Source organism: Staurois parvus, unplaced genomic scaffold (genome assembly GCF_062004578.1).
Source record: "Staurois parvus isolate SC_StPar_1 unplaced genomic scaffold, SC_StPar_1.0 ptg000246l, whole genome shotgun sequence".
Lineage (NCBI taxonomy): Eukaryota > Metazoa > Chordata > Amphibia > Anura > Ranidae > Staurois > Staurois parvus.
The window spans coordinates 170,659-189,449 of NW_028318042.1; the positions used below are offsets into that span (position 1 = coordinate 170,659).

Genomic DNA, 18,791 nt, shown 5'->3' on the forward strand with positions numbered 1-18,791 from the left:
ACATAAAGTAAATAAAAGCTGATCATTGTATTAACCCTGTCAGTGGTAAATGGTTTGTCTCTTTTATTGGACAGCTTGGTCTGGTAAATGGTGTTGAAAAATAACAGGCTTACTGGCCAGATCACCAGGTGAAATAAAGGGAAAACACCTAAAAAAAAGACTAATGCAGCCACCACATCTAAGGATCGGTAAGCTGCAATATAATAATTTTTTGTTTTGGGGTTGAATACCAGGAAAACCCCTCTAAAAGTTTTCACTTAATAAGAAACAAACTGCAGAATCTGTTTCCCATCAGACTCTCTGTCTCTTATTTATTTATTAATTTCAGGTACTTATATATCCCCATCAATGTACTCAGCGCTTTACATATATATTGTACATTCACATCAGTCCCTAACCCTCAAGGGGCGTACAATCTAAGGTCCCTAACCCTCAAGGGGCGTACAATCTAAGGTCCCTAACCCTCAAGGGGCGTACAATCTAAGGTCCCTAACCCTCAAGGGGCGTACAATCTAAGGTCCCTAACCCTCAAGGGGCGTACAATCTAAGGTCCCTAACCCTCAAGGGGCATACAATCTAAGGTCCCTAACCCTCAAGGGGCGTACAATCTAAGGTCCCTAACCTTCAAGGGGCGTACAATCTAAGGTCCCTAACCCTCAAGGGGCGTACAATCTAAGGTCCCTAACCCTCAAGGGGCGTACAATCTAAGGTGCCTAACTCACATTCATACATACACATACTAGGGACAATTTAGATAGGAGCCAATTAACCTACCAGCATGTCTTTAGAGTGTGGGAGGAAACCGGAGGAAACCCACACAGGCACAGGGAGAACATGCAAACTCCAGGCAGGTGGTGCTGTGGTTGGGATTTGAACCTGCAACCCGAGTACTGCCAGGCAGAAGTGGTAACCATTTAGCCACTGTGCTGCCCTGATTGACAACATCCAGAGAAGGTGCGGGGCAGAGGGCAGGGGTTTTTTTTCGGCAGAGCGGCCAAGAATACGTTTCTTTTCATGAATGTTCTCCATGGATTGTCCAAGTTGTCATCCCCCTCCATAGGCATATTGTTTACAGATTTATTGCTCCTTTTTCTATTCTCTTAGCCTCTTTTGAGGGATCAGAACCAGTCGACATGGCAGGGTTTCTGGAAGAAGGTGCGGCTCCTCGTTCCGTATATGTGGCCGCGGGGGAGTATATTTCTGCAGCTTCTGGTTCTCCTCTGCATGGGGTTGATGGGTCTGGAACGAGCTATCAATGTCTTCGTCCCCATCTATTACAAGAAAATAGGTGAGACCGGCCTTCAAGCTTTACTTTCTCTGTAAAAGTGAACATGATTGATTTGGATCAGTTTTTGGATCACCTGATTTAATTAACAGTTTAAAAATTTTACATGACAGAATAAAATCTATCCAGGGGCGGACTGACCATTTGGAAACCTGGGCACTGCCCGAGGGCCCGGGGTCAGTAGGGGGCCCCATGAGATGCCCCTGGTACCTTTTTCATAGGCTTTTTTGAGTTTGGGCAAGGACACAGGGGCCCCATGATCCCCTATTGCCCGGGGGCCCAATGAGTTGTCAGTCCGCCCCTGAATCTATCGGTACAGATTACAGTGTTTTGGTCAGTTTTATTGCATTTTGTTTCGGTAGATGTCCTCACCTTGTGACCCTCACCTTGTATAACAACCCATTCAGTTTAACCGCATCCCGCCTGCCATATACGGAAATGACGGGCGCAAGGCTGTTCTCTTGTTCTGGTAGGACGTCACATGATGTCCTCCCACTCTGACCGCGCGTGCGCGGCTCTTGGAGCGCACAGCGCGGCGATTGGTGGTGCCCTATGTCCCTCGGACACAGCGGATCACCGATCAATGGAAAGAGCCAAAGATGTTGGCTCGGTCATGTGATCAGCTGTGTCCATTCACAGCTGATCGCATGTAAATAGGGAAATGCTGGTTATCGGCATTTCTCTCCTCACGAGCTGTCACGCTGACAGAGGAGAGGAGAGCCGGTAATCGGCATCCTTCAGAGGGGACATCTACACTGATCATCAGGGCACTGATGGTCATTGTACCCTGATGATCAGTGTAGCCCCAGCAGTGCCACCTGTCAGTGTCCATCAGTGCCACATCAATGCCACATATCAGTGCCTACCAGTGCACATCAATGATGAGCTGCCTTTCAGTGCCACCTATCAGTGCCAGTCAGTGCCACCTATCAATGCCAGTCAGTGCCGCCTATCAGTTCTACAATCAGTGCCGCCTATCAGTGCCTGTCAGTGCTACATATCAGTGCATCCTAACAGTGCCAGTCAGTGCTGTCTATCAGTGCCATATATGAGTGCTGCTTTTCAGTGCCCATCAGTGATGCCTGTCAATGCCCATCAGTGCCACCTACCAGTGCCTCCTCATCAGTGCCCATCAGTGCCACCTATCAGTGCCCATCAGTGCAGCCTCATTAGCGCACATCATCAAGGAGAAAAATCACATATTTACAAAATTGTATAACGAAAACTAAGAAAAAACTTTTTCTTTTCAAAATTTTCAGTTGTTTTTGGTTTGTTTAGCAAAAAATAAAAAACCCCGAGGTGATTAAATACCACCAAAAGAAAGCTCTATCTGTGTAAAAAAAATGATACAAAAATTCATATGAGTACAGTGTTGCATGACCGCACAATTGTCATTCAAAATGTGACAGCGCTGAAAGCTGAAAATTGGCCTGGGCAGGAAGGGGGTGTAAGTGCCCTGTAGGCGAGGGGTTAAAATAGAAATGAAAGGTAAAAAATTTGTGTATCCACTTCAATATTGGGCACTTATACCCCTTTCCTGCCCAGGCCAATTGCGCGGTTATGCAACGCTGTTCCCATATGAAATTTTTATCGTTTTTTTCACACAAATAGAGCTTTCTTTTGGTGGTATTTAATTGCTGCTGGGTGTTTTATTTTTTGCTAAATAAAACAAAAAACACCTGAGACTTTTGAAAGAAAAAAAAAAAAGCCGCACTTTTCTTTGTTTCTGTTATGAAATTTTGCAAATAAATAACATTTCTTCATAAATTTAGGTCAAAATGTATTCTGCTACATTTCTTTGGTGAAAATAATAAAAATAATAATAATAATTTAGTGGGGGGTTTTTTCAAATTTTTCTATTTTTTTTTTTATTTTTTTATTACATGATTTCTTTTTTCTTTTTTTTTTTACTATTTTTTTTTTCAGCATACTGTGACCAAAGCAATACAATGTTACCATAGTAACATTGAACTACTCTGGGAAAGTAATCAGGATTTTTTTTTAACACATTATGATTGCTAATACCGATGTATTTCATTGATATTTGCAATCATTGTTACTGAATGAAACAAATTAATTCAGCCTTTTGTTGTGATTAGCTGGGATTAGGCAAAGCTGATCACATGATACAGATGGGCTGTGATTGGCCCTGTCTGTATCATGTGACTGCTTTGACCAATCATAGCTAACAACGCAATTGTATACAATGGATGGCATGACTGGAAGCCTTCCATTTTATACAATTGACTTGTGATCGGCTGTGATTGGTCACAGTGGTCACATGACACTGGCAACGGGCCGGTGTAGTGATTTGTCGGCTGTGTCCCGTGCATTGACCTTCATTTTAGCGCACTGTTAAAACACAGGTTAACGCATGGACACACAGAAAACATGTATGTTCCTGTATGTCTCATTCACATTGCAATGCACCTCAGAGCTGTTCTGCAGGGTGCCGCAATAAAATGTAGACATGCTGCATTTTATTGCAGTGCACCATAGAGAATTGCATACCACTGCATGACAGCGTAGCACATCGCTCTGCTGTACAGCGCTCTTTAATCATTCATCATTGGTGTCAGTGGGAGGAATAGTGCTCCATCATTGGTGTCAGTGGGAGGAATAGTGCCCCATCATTGGTGTCAGTGGGAGGAATAGTTCCATACCATTGGTGTCAGTGGGAGGAATAGTGCCCTCTTGTTGGTGTCAGTGGGAGGAATAGTGCCCCATCATTGGTATCAGTGGCAGGAATAGTGCCCCATCATTGGTATCAGTGGCAGGAATAGTGCCCCATCATTGGTGTCAGTGGGAGGAATAGTGCCCCATCATTGGTATCAGTGGGAGGAATAGTGTCCCATCATTGGTGTCAGTGGGAGGAATAGCGCCCCATCATTGGTATCAGTGGGAGGAATAGTGTCCCGTCATTGGTGTCAGTGGGAGGAATAGTGTCCCATCATTGGTATCAGTGGGAGGAATAGTGTCCCGTCATTGGTATCAGTGGGAGGAATAGTGTCCCATCATTGGTGTCAGTGGGAAGAATAGTGCCCCATCATTGGTATCAGTGGCAGGAATAGTGCCCCATCATTGGTATCAGTGGGAGGAATAGTGTCCCATCATTGGTGTCAGTGCGAGGAATAGTGTCCCATCATTGGTATCAGTGGGAGGAATAGTGCCCCATCATTGGTATCAGTGGGAGGAATAGTGTCCCATCATTGGTGTCAGTGGGAGGAATAGTGTCCCATCATTGGTATCAGTGGGAGGAATAGTGCCCCATCATTGGTGTCAGTGGGAGGAATAGTGCCCCATCATTGGTATCAGTGGGAGGAATAGTGCCCCATCATTGGTATCAGTGGGAGGAATAGTGCCCCATCATTGGTATTAGTGGGAGGAATAGTGCCCCATCATTGGTATCAGTGGGAGGAATAGTGAACCATCATTGGTATCAGTGGGAGGAATAGTGCCCCATCATTGGTGTCAGTGGGAGGAATAGTGCCCCATCATTGGTGTCAGTGGGAGGAATAGCGCCCCATCATTGGTGTCAGTGGGAGGAATAGTGCCCCATCATTGGTATCAGTGGGAGGAATAGTGCCCCATCATTGGTGTCAGTGGGAGGAATAGTGCCTCATCATTGGTGTCAGTGGGAGGAATAGTGCCCCATCATTGGTATCAGTGGGAGGAATAGTGCTCCATCATTGGTGTTAGTGGGAGGAATAGTGCCCCATCATTGGTGTCAGTGGAGGAATAGTGCCTCATCATTGGTGTCAGTGGGAGGAATAGTGCCCCATCATTGGTATCAGTGGGAGGAATAGTGCTCCATCATTGGTGTCAGTGGGAGGAATAGTGCCTCATCATTGGTGTCAGTGGGAGGAATAGTGCCCCATCATTGGTGTCAGTGGGAGGAATAGTGCCCTCTTGTTGGTGTCAGTGGGAGCAATAGTGTCCCAAGGGCCGGATAAAGGATATCAAAGGGCCGGATTTGGCTGCAGTTTGGGGACCCCTGATCTGTGTGTTGGGACTGCATTGGGCAAGGCTGCCCATCACAGCCCAATACATACACCAGTTTGGCTGTTCTCTATGCACTTCCTGCTGCTAACACAGGGGGGAGATTTACTAAAACATGCATGGTAGCCAATCATCTTCTAAGCTTTGACAATAAAACCTGGAAGCCGATTGGTTTGTATGCAGAGCTGCACCAGATTTTGCACCATAAAGTTTTAGTAAATAACCCCCATGGTGTTGCTTCATACATATTAGCAGGGTACAGTAAATTGGCGTGTATTCAAAAAGAGCGCCGAGCAACAGGAATACAGACAACCGTTTTCATGGAGATACAGAGGTGCGTTCAGTTCCTGCAAGGTAAATGATGTTTTTCCCAAGAGCTTACAATCCATTGTGGCCTTGCTTGTCATCTGACTATGTGTTATCTCCATCACAGTGGACCAGCTGACGGATGGATCTACCTGGCACGTGTTGGCGCTCACCGTCTGCCTATATGTCCTGCTCAAGCTGCTGCAAGGAGGAGGAGCAGGTAACTGCAGGAGGGACGCCATCATTAGAGCATGTTCTGTCTGTGCCATGTAGCTGTTTGCTGTTATTTGTGATTTTTTTTTTTTTTTTAATTTTTTTTTTTTACTTTTTTTTAAAAAATGTTTTTTTAAATTTTTTTGCTTTTTTTAATTTTTGTTGTTTTTTTACTTTTTTTTAATTTTTGTTGGTTTTTTACTTTTTATTTTTTTTGTTGTTTTTTTTAACTTTTTTTATTTTTTGTTTTTTTTACATTTTTTTTTCTTTCTTTTTTTTTCTGTGTCTATCAGGTGCAACAGGGTTTGTAAGTAACTTAAGAACCTTCCTATGGATCCGGGTCCAGCAGTTTACAAACCGCGAGGTACAGATCCGCCTGTTTGCCCACCTGCACTCGCTGTCGTTACGCTGGCATCTTGGACGTAAGACAGGGGAGGTACTCCGTAGTGTGGACAGAGGGACCAGCAGCATCAACAGTCTACTGAGGTACAACTGACATTGCAGGCCAACAACAGAATCATTATTATACCCTTCGAAGAATGTGAGTGTATCCACCTAAGGCTTGGTTCACCGCAATGCGTTTTTTAGTGCTTTTTCCAGAAACGCTTGTGACGGTACGCGGCGTCAGACCCCAGCCCTTCTCGTGAACGAAGGGCCAGCCCATCTCACACCACGCTGTCACTTGCGTAACAATGCCACTCTCAGCTGCGCCCTGCACAAAGATTTTCCAGCTCGCGGGACCACAGTCTATGTGCCAGCAGCCTGAGAGTGATTGTTACTGGGTCAGGTTAATTACACAATTAACCCTTCACACTGCCACCACCGCCTTTTTGCAGGGGAGGAAAATCTCAAATCTCAGCGTCTGTAATACACACTGCCACCACAGACAGGTATATTCAGAGGATTATTACATACAGTAGTAGTTTGCATTAAAATCTTTAGAGACAGTTTCAACACTTTTCAGAAAATAGGATTTATTACTAAAAAGGTCAAAGTGGTGCAATTAAAGTATTTACAGAAAAAGATGTAACATATATATACAGTGGGGCAAAAAAGTATTTAGTCAGCCACCAATTGTGCAAGTTCTCACACTTAAAAAGATGAGCGAGGCCTGTAATTGGCATCATAGGTAGACCTCAACTATGAGAGACAAAATGAGAAAAAAAATCCAGACAATCACATTGGCTGATTTGGAAAGAATTTATTTGCAAATTATGGTGGAAAATAAGTATTTGGTCAATATCAAAAGTTCATCTCAATACTTTGTTATATATCCTTTGTTGGCAATGACAGAGGTCAAACATTTCCTGTAAGTCTTCACAAGGTTGGCACACACTGTTGCTGGTATGTTGGCCCATCCTCCATGCAGATCTCCTCTAGAGCAGTGATGTTTTGGGTCTGTCGCTGGGCAACACGGACTTTCAACTCCCTCCAAAGGTTTTCTATGGGGTTGAGATCTGGAGACTGGCTAGGCCACTCCAGGACCTTGAAATGCTTCTTACGAAGCCACTCCTTCGTTGCCCGGGCGGTATGTTTGGGATCATTGTCATGTTTGAAGACCCAGCCATGTTTCATCTTCAATGCCCTTGCTGATGGAAGGAGGTTTGCACTCAAAATCTCACGATACATGGCCCCATTCATTCTGTCCTGTACATGGATCAGTCGTCCTGGTCCCTTTGCGGAGAAACAGCCCCAAAGCATGATGTTGCCACCCCCATGCTTCACAGTAGGTATGGTGTTCTTTGGATGCAACTCAGCATTCTCTCTCCTCCAAACACGACGAGTTGTGTTTCTACCAAACAGTTCTATTTTGGTTTCATCTGAGCATATGACATTCTCCCAATCCTCTTCTAGATCATCCAAATGCTCTCTAGTACACTTCAGACGGGCCCAGACATGTACTGGCTTAAGCAGGGGGACACGTCTGGCACTGCAGGATCTGAGTCCCTGGCGGGGTAGTGTGTTACTGATGGTAGCCTTTGTTACGTTGGTCCCAGCTCTCTGCAGGTCATTCACTAGGTCCCCCCGTGTGGTCCCGGGTTTTTTGCTCACCGTTCTTGTGATCATTTTGACCCCACGGGGTGAGATCTTGCGTGGAGCCCCAGATCGAGGGAGACTATCAGTGGTCTTGTATGTCTTCCATTTTCTAATTATTGCTCCCACAGTTGATTTGTTCACACCAAGCTGCTTGCCTATTGCAGATTCAGTCTTCCCAGCCTGGTGCAGGTCTACAATTTTGTTTCTGGTGTCCTTTGACAGCTCTTTGGTCTTCACCATAGTGGAGTTTGGAGTGTGACTGTTTGAGGTTGTGGACAGGTGTCTTTTATACTGATAACAAGTTCAAACAGGTGCCATTGATACAGGTAATGAGTGCAGGACAGAGGAGCCTCTTAAAGAAGAAGGTACAGGTCTGTGAGAGCCAGAAATCTTGCTTGTTTGTAGGTGACCAAATACTTATTTTCCACCATAATTTACAAATAAATTCTTTCCAAATCAGCCAATGTGATTGTCTGGATGTTTTTTCTCATTTTGTCTCTCATAGTTGAGGTCTACCTATGATGCCAATTACAGGCCTCTCTCATCTTTTTAAGTGGGAGAACTTGCAAAATTGGTGGCTGACTAAATACTTTTTTCCCCACTGTGTATATATATATAGAGAGAGAGAGAGAGTAATAAAGCAACAGAGAAATAAAATAAAGAAGTTCAAAAGGCAGAATACTTGGTTTGAGTCCAGTCGTCCAAACAAAAGGTTGCCTTGGCTCTCAAGTCTCTTAGGTGGTTCCTGATCGAAGTTAAAAGGAGAGCTCCCTTTCTCCGGGCTGGAAGTCTTTTACTATTATCTCAAAGGGGTGTCTCCTGAGAACAAATGGCCAATCATCCCGTTTGGGGATGGGTGTTGGTCATAACTTTGGTTACCGCCTAAGTCCCTTACAATTTCATACTAAGGTCAATAACCTTCAATAGGTACAGGGAGCATCCTAGCAACTGGGAGATTAATATTTAGAATTATATTCCAAATGCAAAGATAGCAAACATAGCGTATCTTTACTACTCAGGATAAGAGACTGCTTTCTTCTCTGTTGTAGGTACTGATATAGTCATGCAAAGTCTCGTTTGACTCATATTAAAATGACCTATCCAGATATATACTTCATATTAATGTGCCCAGTTCCTGCTGAAGTTTATGAGTTTGTATGAAGAATGACTCATGTGGAATATACGTTTTATGGCACACTCTAGCTCTAATGGCCTAACAGGTCATGACTGACCATATGCTTCTACCGACTCTCTGGTAGAACAATTGAGGACCCTGCAACCTGGACACTGGCTATGCCCACCACCTTCATTGCATTGTACTGTTGGCCCATTTCCATGATGGGCATTACTGACCTGTTCTGAGTGAAACCTGTCCTGTTAAACCGCTGTATGGTCTTGCCCACCATGCCGCAGCTCAGTTTCAGGGTCTTGGCAATCTTCTTATAGCCTAGGCCATCTTTATGTAGAGCAACAATTATTTTTTTCAGATCCTCAGAGAGTTCTTTGCCATGAGGTGCCATGTTGAACTTCCAGTGACCAGTATGAGAGAGTGAGAGCGATAACACCAAATTTAACACACCCGCTCCCCATTCACACCTGAGACCTTGCAACACTAACGAGTCACATGAAACCAGGGAGAGAAAATGGGTAATTGGGCCCAATTTGGACCTTGTCACTTAGGGGTGGATGAACTGTATAACCCACAGTCAGGGTGTTTGCATAGGGAGTCCAAAGATGGCTGTCATCCGCGCATATTTGCATCACCACGCTCTAGTCCAGGGGCGGACTGACCATTTGGAAACTCGGGCACTGCCCGAGGGCCCGGGGTCAGTAGGGGGCCCCATGAGATGCCCCTGGTACCTTTTTCATAGGCTTTTTTGAGTTTGGGCAAGGACACAGGGGCCCCATGATCCCCTATTGCCCGGGGGCCCCATGAGTTGTCAGTCCGCCCCTGCTCTAGTCTTACATGTTGCGTCACAATAACACGTGACTTCTCCAGGGACACATTAGGTGCACCACTGTACACCTATATATTTGTTCATAAAATTTATGTATTCACCTATTTACTATCGAGTCCTTTTATTGATTTTTTATGTCAAGTATCACATGGTATTAGCGCTACACCACCTAATCTACTTATGTATACAGTACATTCACATCAGTCCCTAACCCTCACGGGGCGTACCATCTAAGGTCCCTAACTCACATTCATACATACACATACTAGGGACAATTTAGACTGGAGCCAATCAACCTACCAGCATGTGTGGGAGGAAACCGGAGTACCTGGAGGAAACCCATGCAGGCACAGGGAGAGCATGCAAACTCCAGGCAGGTGGTGCCATGGTTGGGATTTGAACCAGCGTTCCTAGTACTGCCAGGCGGAAGTGCTAACCATTTAGTCACTGTGCACTTTACTGTTGTTACCTTTGCATCCAGCTTTATTATTAGTAACAGTCCCGTAAGTCCATTGTGTCCATGTAGTACTATTGTTAGCCAGTTGAGGACAATTCACATTCTACACGCACAGGATGTGTATAGCATGTCCAGTCCTTCTGCCTCTTGTTACTAGGCAGATTAAAGCGCATCAAAAACACAGCAAAAATGCTGCCAAAACGCACTACATGGTTTTTTGCATCGTTTCCATTGAAGACTATAAAACCAAAAATGCAACTTTTTGCTTTTTAAAAAAGTCCCTGACCCTTACCAAAAAAACGCACCGGGTGAAAACGTGAAGATGTGAGCGTGTCCCATAGGAAATCATGTTAAATAGACTGTACTGCGTTTCTGAAAAACACAACGGAAAGCGCTTAGGTGTGAACCTCGGGGTAAAGGGAAAGTTATTGCTGAATAAACAGGCCCGTAGCAGAAATGTAAACACTTCTCTGGTCCATAGGGGGTGTACAGGTGAGAGAAGGGAGGTGGGTAAAGGTTCTTATTGATGATGTACTGATCATATTACTGGCACTGCTTAGCACTGATCAGGGGCGGACTGACCATTTGGAAAATCGGGCACTGCCCGAGGGCCCGGGGTCAGTAGGGGGCCCCATGAGATGCCCCTGGTACCTTTTTCATAGGCTTTTTTGAGTTTGGGCAAGGACACAGGGGCCCCATGATCCCCTATTGCCCGGGGGCCCCATGAGTTGTTAGTCCGCCCCTGGCACTGATTAATCTGTTTTTTCTCTTCCAGTTACATAGTGTTCAGTATACTTCCAACCATTGCCGATATTGTCATTGGGATCGTCTATTTCACGTCTTCCTTCAACGCCTGGTTTGGGTTGATCATTTTCGTCTGTATGACTTTATATCTGAGTAAGTACGAAGACAGGAGAAGACGCAGGATGTTTTATTTGTAGAGGCCGCTGTTGACTATGTTGCAATATACTGCAATGAAATGGCATAATTAAAAAGGTGCTGTAAGAGCGCATGTTATGGTTGGGTCACAATATACTTTGCAGCAGTAACCGTGTAAGCCCGGGTTCACACTTGTGCGGCGCGTTATATCGCATGTGATTCGCACAGGAACCGCACCGCATTCCAGTGCAAATCACATGTGAATTCTGTGCGGTGCGATTTGAGCCATTCATTTTGTATGGCTCAAACCGCACAGCATCTGCATCAAAAAGGTGCAGGACCCTTTTTTTGGTCTGTATTAGAATCGGATCGCATGCGTATCCACGCCTATGCGATCCGATTCTTCACATCGCACCGCGTTTAGCGGACCAATTTCGGGGTGTTGTTAACTTAACATACACACCCGCAGCGGTTCGCATGAACGGGGTACGATTATGATGCGGTGTGGAATTCACACAGAAGCCGCTGTGAATTCCAGACCGCATCAGTGTGAACCAAGGCTTAAACTCTGCCTACCGTTTCTGTCCTCCAGAGGAAAGAGGGAAAAGACCCTCACCTTAAGCCTGGGTTCACACTGATGCGGTGCGGAATTTGCAGCGTTTTCTGTGCGAATTCCGCACCGCATCAGAATCGCACCCCATTCATGCAAACCGCTGCGGGTGTGTATGTTAAGTTAACAACACTCCGAAAGCGACCTGCAAAACGCGGTGTAGTGTGCAGAATTGGATTGCATAGGTATGAACACCTATGCGATCCGATTCTAGTGCGGACCAAAAAAGGGACCTGCACCTTTTTGGTGCGGTGCGATTTCAGCCTTACAATATGTATGGCTCCAATCGCACCGCACACAAATCGTATGTGATTTGCATATGAATGCAGTACGGTTCCTGTGCGAGTCACATGCGATATACCGCACCACATATATGTGAACCCAGTGTAAATGACGAAATTAAGTTCATTGACTCAAATTATTACAGACAAGTCCAGCAGGTGCAACCAATTTTAATGCATTTCACTCCTGACTGGAGATTAATTTTATGATTTAAGCTCCAGACAGGAGCAGTGGCGTCCCTATGGGGGTGCAAGGGGGTGCAGACCGCCCCCGGGTGACACCAGGTGCCCAGAGCTCCAGGTCCTCACAGGCAGCAGTATAGTGCTCAATTCCACAACGGTGCAGGAGGCCCCGTGCCAGTCTGCGTTTCAGGACCCCTGGCCGACTCTCCTCCCCCTCAGTCCTAACTGTGTGTCATTCCCCCAGCCAGATTTGCTGCCTATGCCGGCCCTTCTCTCCCCATTCCTGCCACAACCGCTGCATTCCTATTGCATATACTCCGGATCGCAGAGAGTGCGTGAGATCGCCACTTACCGGGAGGCGGAGCTGCAGGGCATCCACATGGTGAGTTAGAGGAGTGACTGGCTGAAAATGTGCGGGGCTCACACCTGCAACCTACGGGGTGCCAGGCCATGGCTTTGTCGGAGGGGTGACACAGGAAGGCAGCTAAACCCAGTAAGTTAGCTCGGGTTCTCAGGGGAATACTCAGAGACTAGTGGGGGGATGAGGCAGGGCTGCTGTTAGAAACCATGGGGCCCCTTACAGCCAACCTGACAGGGCCCCCCAAACCACCGGGCCCCATACAGCCAACCTAACAGGGCCCTCCAAACCACTGGGCCCCATACAGCCAACCTAACAGCCCCCCTCCCCCCCCCCCATCCCCACAAAAAACACAGTTTATTTTGCTTCTTTATGAATGAGCACAGTGAGTGATCGGTACAGATCGCTCGTTGTGTTCACTTAGGAAAGGAAGGGCTGGTAAATGAGTGAAACTGACCCCCTGCTCTCCCCATTCCTGCCGCAACCGCTGCATTCTTATTGCATATACTCCAGATCGCAGAGAGTGCGTGAGATGTGAGATCGCCACTTACCAGGAGGCAGAGCTGCAGGGCATCAACATGGTGAGTTAGAGGAGTGACTGGCTGAAAATGTGCGGGGCTCACACCTGCAACCTACGGGGTGCCAGGCCATGGGTATGTCGGAGGGGTGACACAGGAAGGCAGCTAAACCCAGTAAGTTAGCTCGGGTTCTCAGGGGAATACTCAGAGACTAGTGGGGGGATGAGGCAGGGCTGCTGTTAGAAACCATGGGGCCCCTTACAGCCAACCTGATAGGTCCCTCCAAACCACCGGGCCCCATACAGCCAACCTAACAGGGCCCTCCAAACCACTGGGCCCCATACAGCCAACCAAAACACAGTTTATTATGCTTCAGTTATGAATGAACACCGTGAGTGATTGGAACTGATCGTTCATTTTGTTCATTCAGGAAAGGAATGGGCTGGTAAATTAGTGGAACCGATCCCCTGTATGCCTCTTTCTGCAGCAGCTGAAAGCCAGCGGAGGGGGGAAAGGAGAAGAAGCCAGCTTTCAGCTGCTGCAGAGAGAGCCATACAGGGGATTGGTTCCAGTATTGCCCCCTCCCCCACCCTCTGTGCCAATCGCCCTCCCTGCCCACATCCGATTCACCCAGCTTCCTGGGCCCCGTACAGGAGGACTGGTGATACCCCCTTATCCACGGCCCTGGGATGAGGGGGGGTCAGCAGGCTGGCTGTGCCCGGATGGAGCTGTAATGTCATGTGTAAGCATTGTACAGAGAGGGCTGCCTGACATATTTTATCACAAGGCTGGAATTCTGGTGCAGGGGCGGACTGACCATTTGGAAACTCGGGCACTGCCCGAGGGCCCGGGGTCAGTAGGGGGCCCCATGAGATGCCCCTGGTACCTTTTTCATAGGCTTTTTTGAGTTTGGACAAGGACACAGGGCCCCATGATCCCCTATTGCCCGGGGGCCCCATGAGTTGTCAGTCCGCCCCTGTTCTGGTGTCATGGCACAGGGAATGTCTCTAGCACGTTTAGGTTACATTAATACTAGTAATAGGGGCTGCGACAAATTGTACCAGCAGGAATCTTCTGATTCCCGCTGCACCTCCATTGCTATTCGGCACTGCGCTATTTCAATTGGTAATTGCACGGTCATGCAATGCTGTACCCACACACAAATAGAGCTTTCTTCCGGTGGTATTTGATCACCAATGGGTTTTTTATTTTTTATGATATAAATGAAAAAAGACCGAAAATTAAAAAAAAAACAAAAACAATATTTGTTACTTTCAGTTATAAAAAATATCCAGTTAGTCATGAATTTAGGCTAAAATGTATTCTGCTGCATGTCTTTAGAAAAAAAAAAAATCCAATACAAGTATATTAACTGGTTTGTGTGAAAGTTATAGCGTCTACAAAAAATGGTATATGTATTGGAATTTACACAGCTTTTATTTTCTGACTGCCTATCACATTTCTTGAGGTGCTAAAATGCCAGGACAGTACAATCCCAAATGACCCTTTTTTTGCAAAGTAGACACCTCAAGGAATTTGCAGAGATGCATGTTGAGTCCATGGAACATTTTATTTTTTACCACAAATTTTTGGAAAATGACTTTTTTTTTTTTTTTACACAAAGTTGTCACTTAAATGATATATTGCTCACGCATACCGTGGATATATGTGGAATTACACCCCAAAACACATTCTGCTACTTCTCCTGAGTATGGGGATACCACATGTGAGAGACTCTTTAGCAGCCTAGCCACATACAGGAGCCTGAAATCCAATGACCACCTCCAGGCTTTCGAAGGGCATATTTCCTCATATCACTTCCCCAATACCTATCACAGTTTCAGAAGCCCTAAAATGCCAGGATAGTACAAACACCTCCCCAAATGACCCCTTTTTGGAAATAGACACCCCAAGGAATTTGAAAAGCGGCATGGTGAGAATTTTGTCATAGGGTTTTGAAAAAGAAGAAAGGAAAAGAAAAAATACATTTTCCTTTTCTTTCTTCATTTTCCAAAAACTTGTGGCAACAAATGAGATCTGCAAAATACTCACCATGCCTCTTAGCAAATACCATTGGAGTGTCTACTTTCCAAAAAGGGGTCATTTATTTTGGGGGTCATTATATTTTGTCAAACAAAAAAAAAATTAAGTTCTAAAAAGTGTATTCTTTCCAAAAAATGTGAAAAATCGCTGTGAAAACACTGTGTGACATAAAACATTTCACCACCCACCGTTTTATTCTCCCTGAAATGGCCAACATTAGAAACTTATGCCACACATCACCCACTTTTCTAACCTCTTGAAGACCGAGCCTTTTCTGACACTTTTTGTTTACTTGAAAAAAACGTTTTTTTTGCTAGAAAATGACTTTGAGCCCCCAAACATTATATATTTTTTTCCCTAGAGTGGGTGTTGACATTTTTTATGTCACACAGTATTTGCGCAGAAATTTTTTAAATGCAAACTTTTTGGAAAGAATACACTTTTTAGAATTCAAATTTTTTTTTTGTTTTACAAAATATAAAAGACGAAGTTACGCCGTAACATGCTTTAAAATTGTGCACGCCCGTGCAACAGCGACAAATTCCGTACATTTTTAATATCCATAGGCGGCGTTTTAAAAGCCTGTACAGGTCACCACTTTAAATTTACACAGGAGTTCTAGTACTGGAATTACAGCTCTTGATCTGACGTTCGCTGTGATACCTCACATGCATGGTGCAGTCTCTGTTTACATACCGCCATGGGACCGTCGCTTGGGTTTGCCTTTGCGCGCAAGCGCAAGGGTGGGAGTGGTAGTGATTTCTTTTTTTTTTTTAATTATTGCTTTTTTTAATTATTTTTACACTATCCCTTTCATTTTTATTTTATTTTTTTTATCACATTTATTGTTATCACAGGGAATGTAAATATCCCCTGTGATAGCATTAGGCAATGACAGGTACTCTTTTCTGAGAAATCTGGGGTCTATTAGACTCTAGATCTCTCCTCTTCGCCCTTAAAGCATATGATCACACCAAGATCGGTGTGATCAGATCCTGTCCCAATTTTAAAATGGCTTTGTTTATATCTGACGAAATGGAAATTATGAAATCTCATAGCTTCTGTTCTCTTAGACCACAGAGATGATTGGAGGCATTCCAGTCTCCGATCAGCTCTATTAGCCAGCGGACCTGCTGGCTGCATTTTTAGGTTCCCCTGTGGAATGGGAGACTACGTAGTAGGGCTTTTAAGACAGTTCAAAATATAGTGATTATATTTAAATAAACTGTACAACTCAGTTGAACAAAAAACTGAAATCTTTTAGGTGGAGGGAAGTAAAAATAAAAAACTAAAATAATCTGGTTGCATAAGTGTGCACACCCTTAAACTAATCCTTTGTTGAAGCCCCTTTTGATGTGATTCCAGCACTCAGTCTTGTTGGGGAGGAGTCTATCAGCTCGGCACATCCTGACTTGGCAATATTTGCCCGCTCTTCCTTGCAAAAACACCCCAAATCTGTCAGATTGCGAAGGCATCTCCTGTGCACAGCCCTCTTCAGATCGCCCAACAGATTTTCCAGCGGATTCAGGTCTGGGCTCTGGCTGGGCCATTCCAAACCTTTCATCTTCTTCTGGTGAAGCCGTTCCTTTGTTGATTTGGATGTATGCTTTGGGTTGTTGTCCTGCTGAAAGATGCAGTTCCTCTTCATCTAGCAGAAGCCTGAAGGTTTTGTGTCAATATTGACTGGTATTTGGAACTGTTCATAATTCCCTCTACCTTGACTAAGGCTCCAGTTCCAGCTGAAGAAAAACAGCTCCAAAACATGATGCTGCCACCACCATGCTTCACGGTGGGTATGGTGTTCTTTTGGTGATGTGCAGTGTTGTTTTTGCGCCAAACATATCTTTTGGAATTATGGCCAAAAAGTTCAACCTTGGTTTCATCAGACCATAACACATTTCCCACATGTTTTTGGGAGGCTTCAGATGCGTTTTTGCAAAATTTAGCTGGGTTTGATTTTTCTTCATAAGAAAAGGCTTCCGTCTTCCACTCTACCCCATAGCCCAGACATATGAAGAATACGGGAGATTGTTGTCACATGTACCACACAGCCAGGACTTGCCAGATATTCCTGCTGCTCCTTTCATGTTGCTGTAGGGCTCTTGGCAGCCTCCCAGACCAGTTTTCTTCTCATCTTTTCATCCATTTTGGAGGGACGTCCAGTTCTTGGTAATGTCACTGTTGCACCATATTTTCTCCACTTGATGATGACTGTCTTCACTATGTTCCATGGTATATCTAAAGCCTTGGAAATTCTTTTGTACCCTTCTCCTGACTGACACCTTTTAACAATGAGATTCCTCTGATGCATCGAAAGCTCTCTGCGGACCATGGCTTTTGCTGTAGGATGCGACTAAAAAAATGTCAGGAAAGACCGACTAGAACAGCTGAACTTTATTTGGGGTTAATCAGAGGCACTTTAAATGATGGCAGGTGTGTACTGACTCCTATTTAACATGATTGTGAATGTGATTGCTTAATTCTGAACACAGCTACATCCCCAGTTATTAGAGGGTGTGCACACTTATGCAACCACATTATTTTTGTTTTTAATGGTTACCCCCCCCCCCCTAAAAGATTTCAGTTTGTTTTTCAATTGAGTTGTACAGTTTATAGGTCACATTACAGGTAGAAAAAGTTCTGAAATGATTTATCTTTGTCTCATTTTTTTACATCACAGAAACCTGATATTTTAACGGGTGTGTAGACTTTTTATATCCACTGTAAGTACATACTGTAGAGGGATATGTTTTGTTCATATTTCATGTCTGAGGTTTACAGCCCCTTTAAGTATTCAAAGTGATCAGGAATTAGCTTTTCACATGATTGGTTAAATAAAATGAAAGTTCTCACAATTTTTCAGTGAAGATTCTCAACTCCTTTAGTAAATTAGCTATAATCTCTCAGTTTAGATTCTGTTAGGCCCTCTCTGTGATTGGCATGTCATCTGCTGTGTGGGTGAAAGTCCCATAACAGTCTTTTTCCTGCTTTGCAGCTCTCACCATCATTATCACAGAATGGAGAACGAAATACCGCCGGGATATGAACACCAGAGACAATGAAGCCAAATCCCGGGCTGTAGACTCTCTGCTGAACTTTGAAACGGTGACTTTTTTTTTTATTCTGCATTGTAAATTGTACTGACTGATGGACCCGATGTGTGACATTTATATGATTTGTGTGTTTACTTTGGTTATGAATTTTCTTTTCAGCCAAGATTGATTCCCTGTTACAGTGGGGCAAAAAAGTATTTAGTCAGCCACCAATTGTGCAAGTTCTCCCACTTAAAAAGAGGAGAGAGGCCTGTAATTGGCATCATAGGTAGACCTCAATTATGAGAGACAAAATGAGGAAACAAATCCAGACAATCACTTTGGCTGATTTGGAAAGAATTTATTTGCAAATTATGGTGAAAAATAAGTATTTGGTCACCTACAAACAAGCAAGATTTCTGGCTCTCACAGACCTGTACCTTCTTCTTTAACCATTTCAATACCGGGCAATTTTCCCCCTTCCTGTCCAAGCCATTTTTCACGTTTCAGCGCTCTCACACTTTGAATGACAATTGCGCGGTCATACAACATTGTACCCAAACTAAAATTTTATCATTTTCTTCACACAACTAGAGCTTTCTTTTGGTGGTATTTAATCACCGCTGGGGTTT

The 18,791-nt window shown here is 44.6% G+C and overlaps 1 pseudogene; it reads left to right on the top strand.

Moving 5' to 3' along the window:
- The first annotated feature begins 560 nt into the window (after positions 1–560).
- LOC149459810 (ATP-binding cassette sub-family B member 6-like) overlaps positions 561–18,791 on the top strand; it is a 42,517-nt pseudogene continuing 24,286 nt past the window's right edge.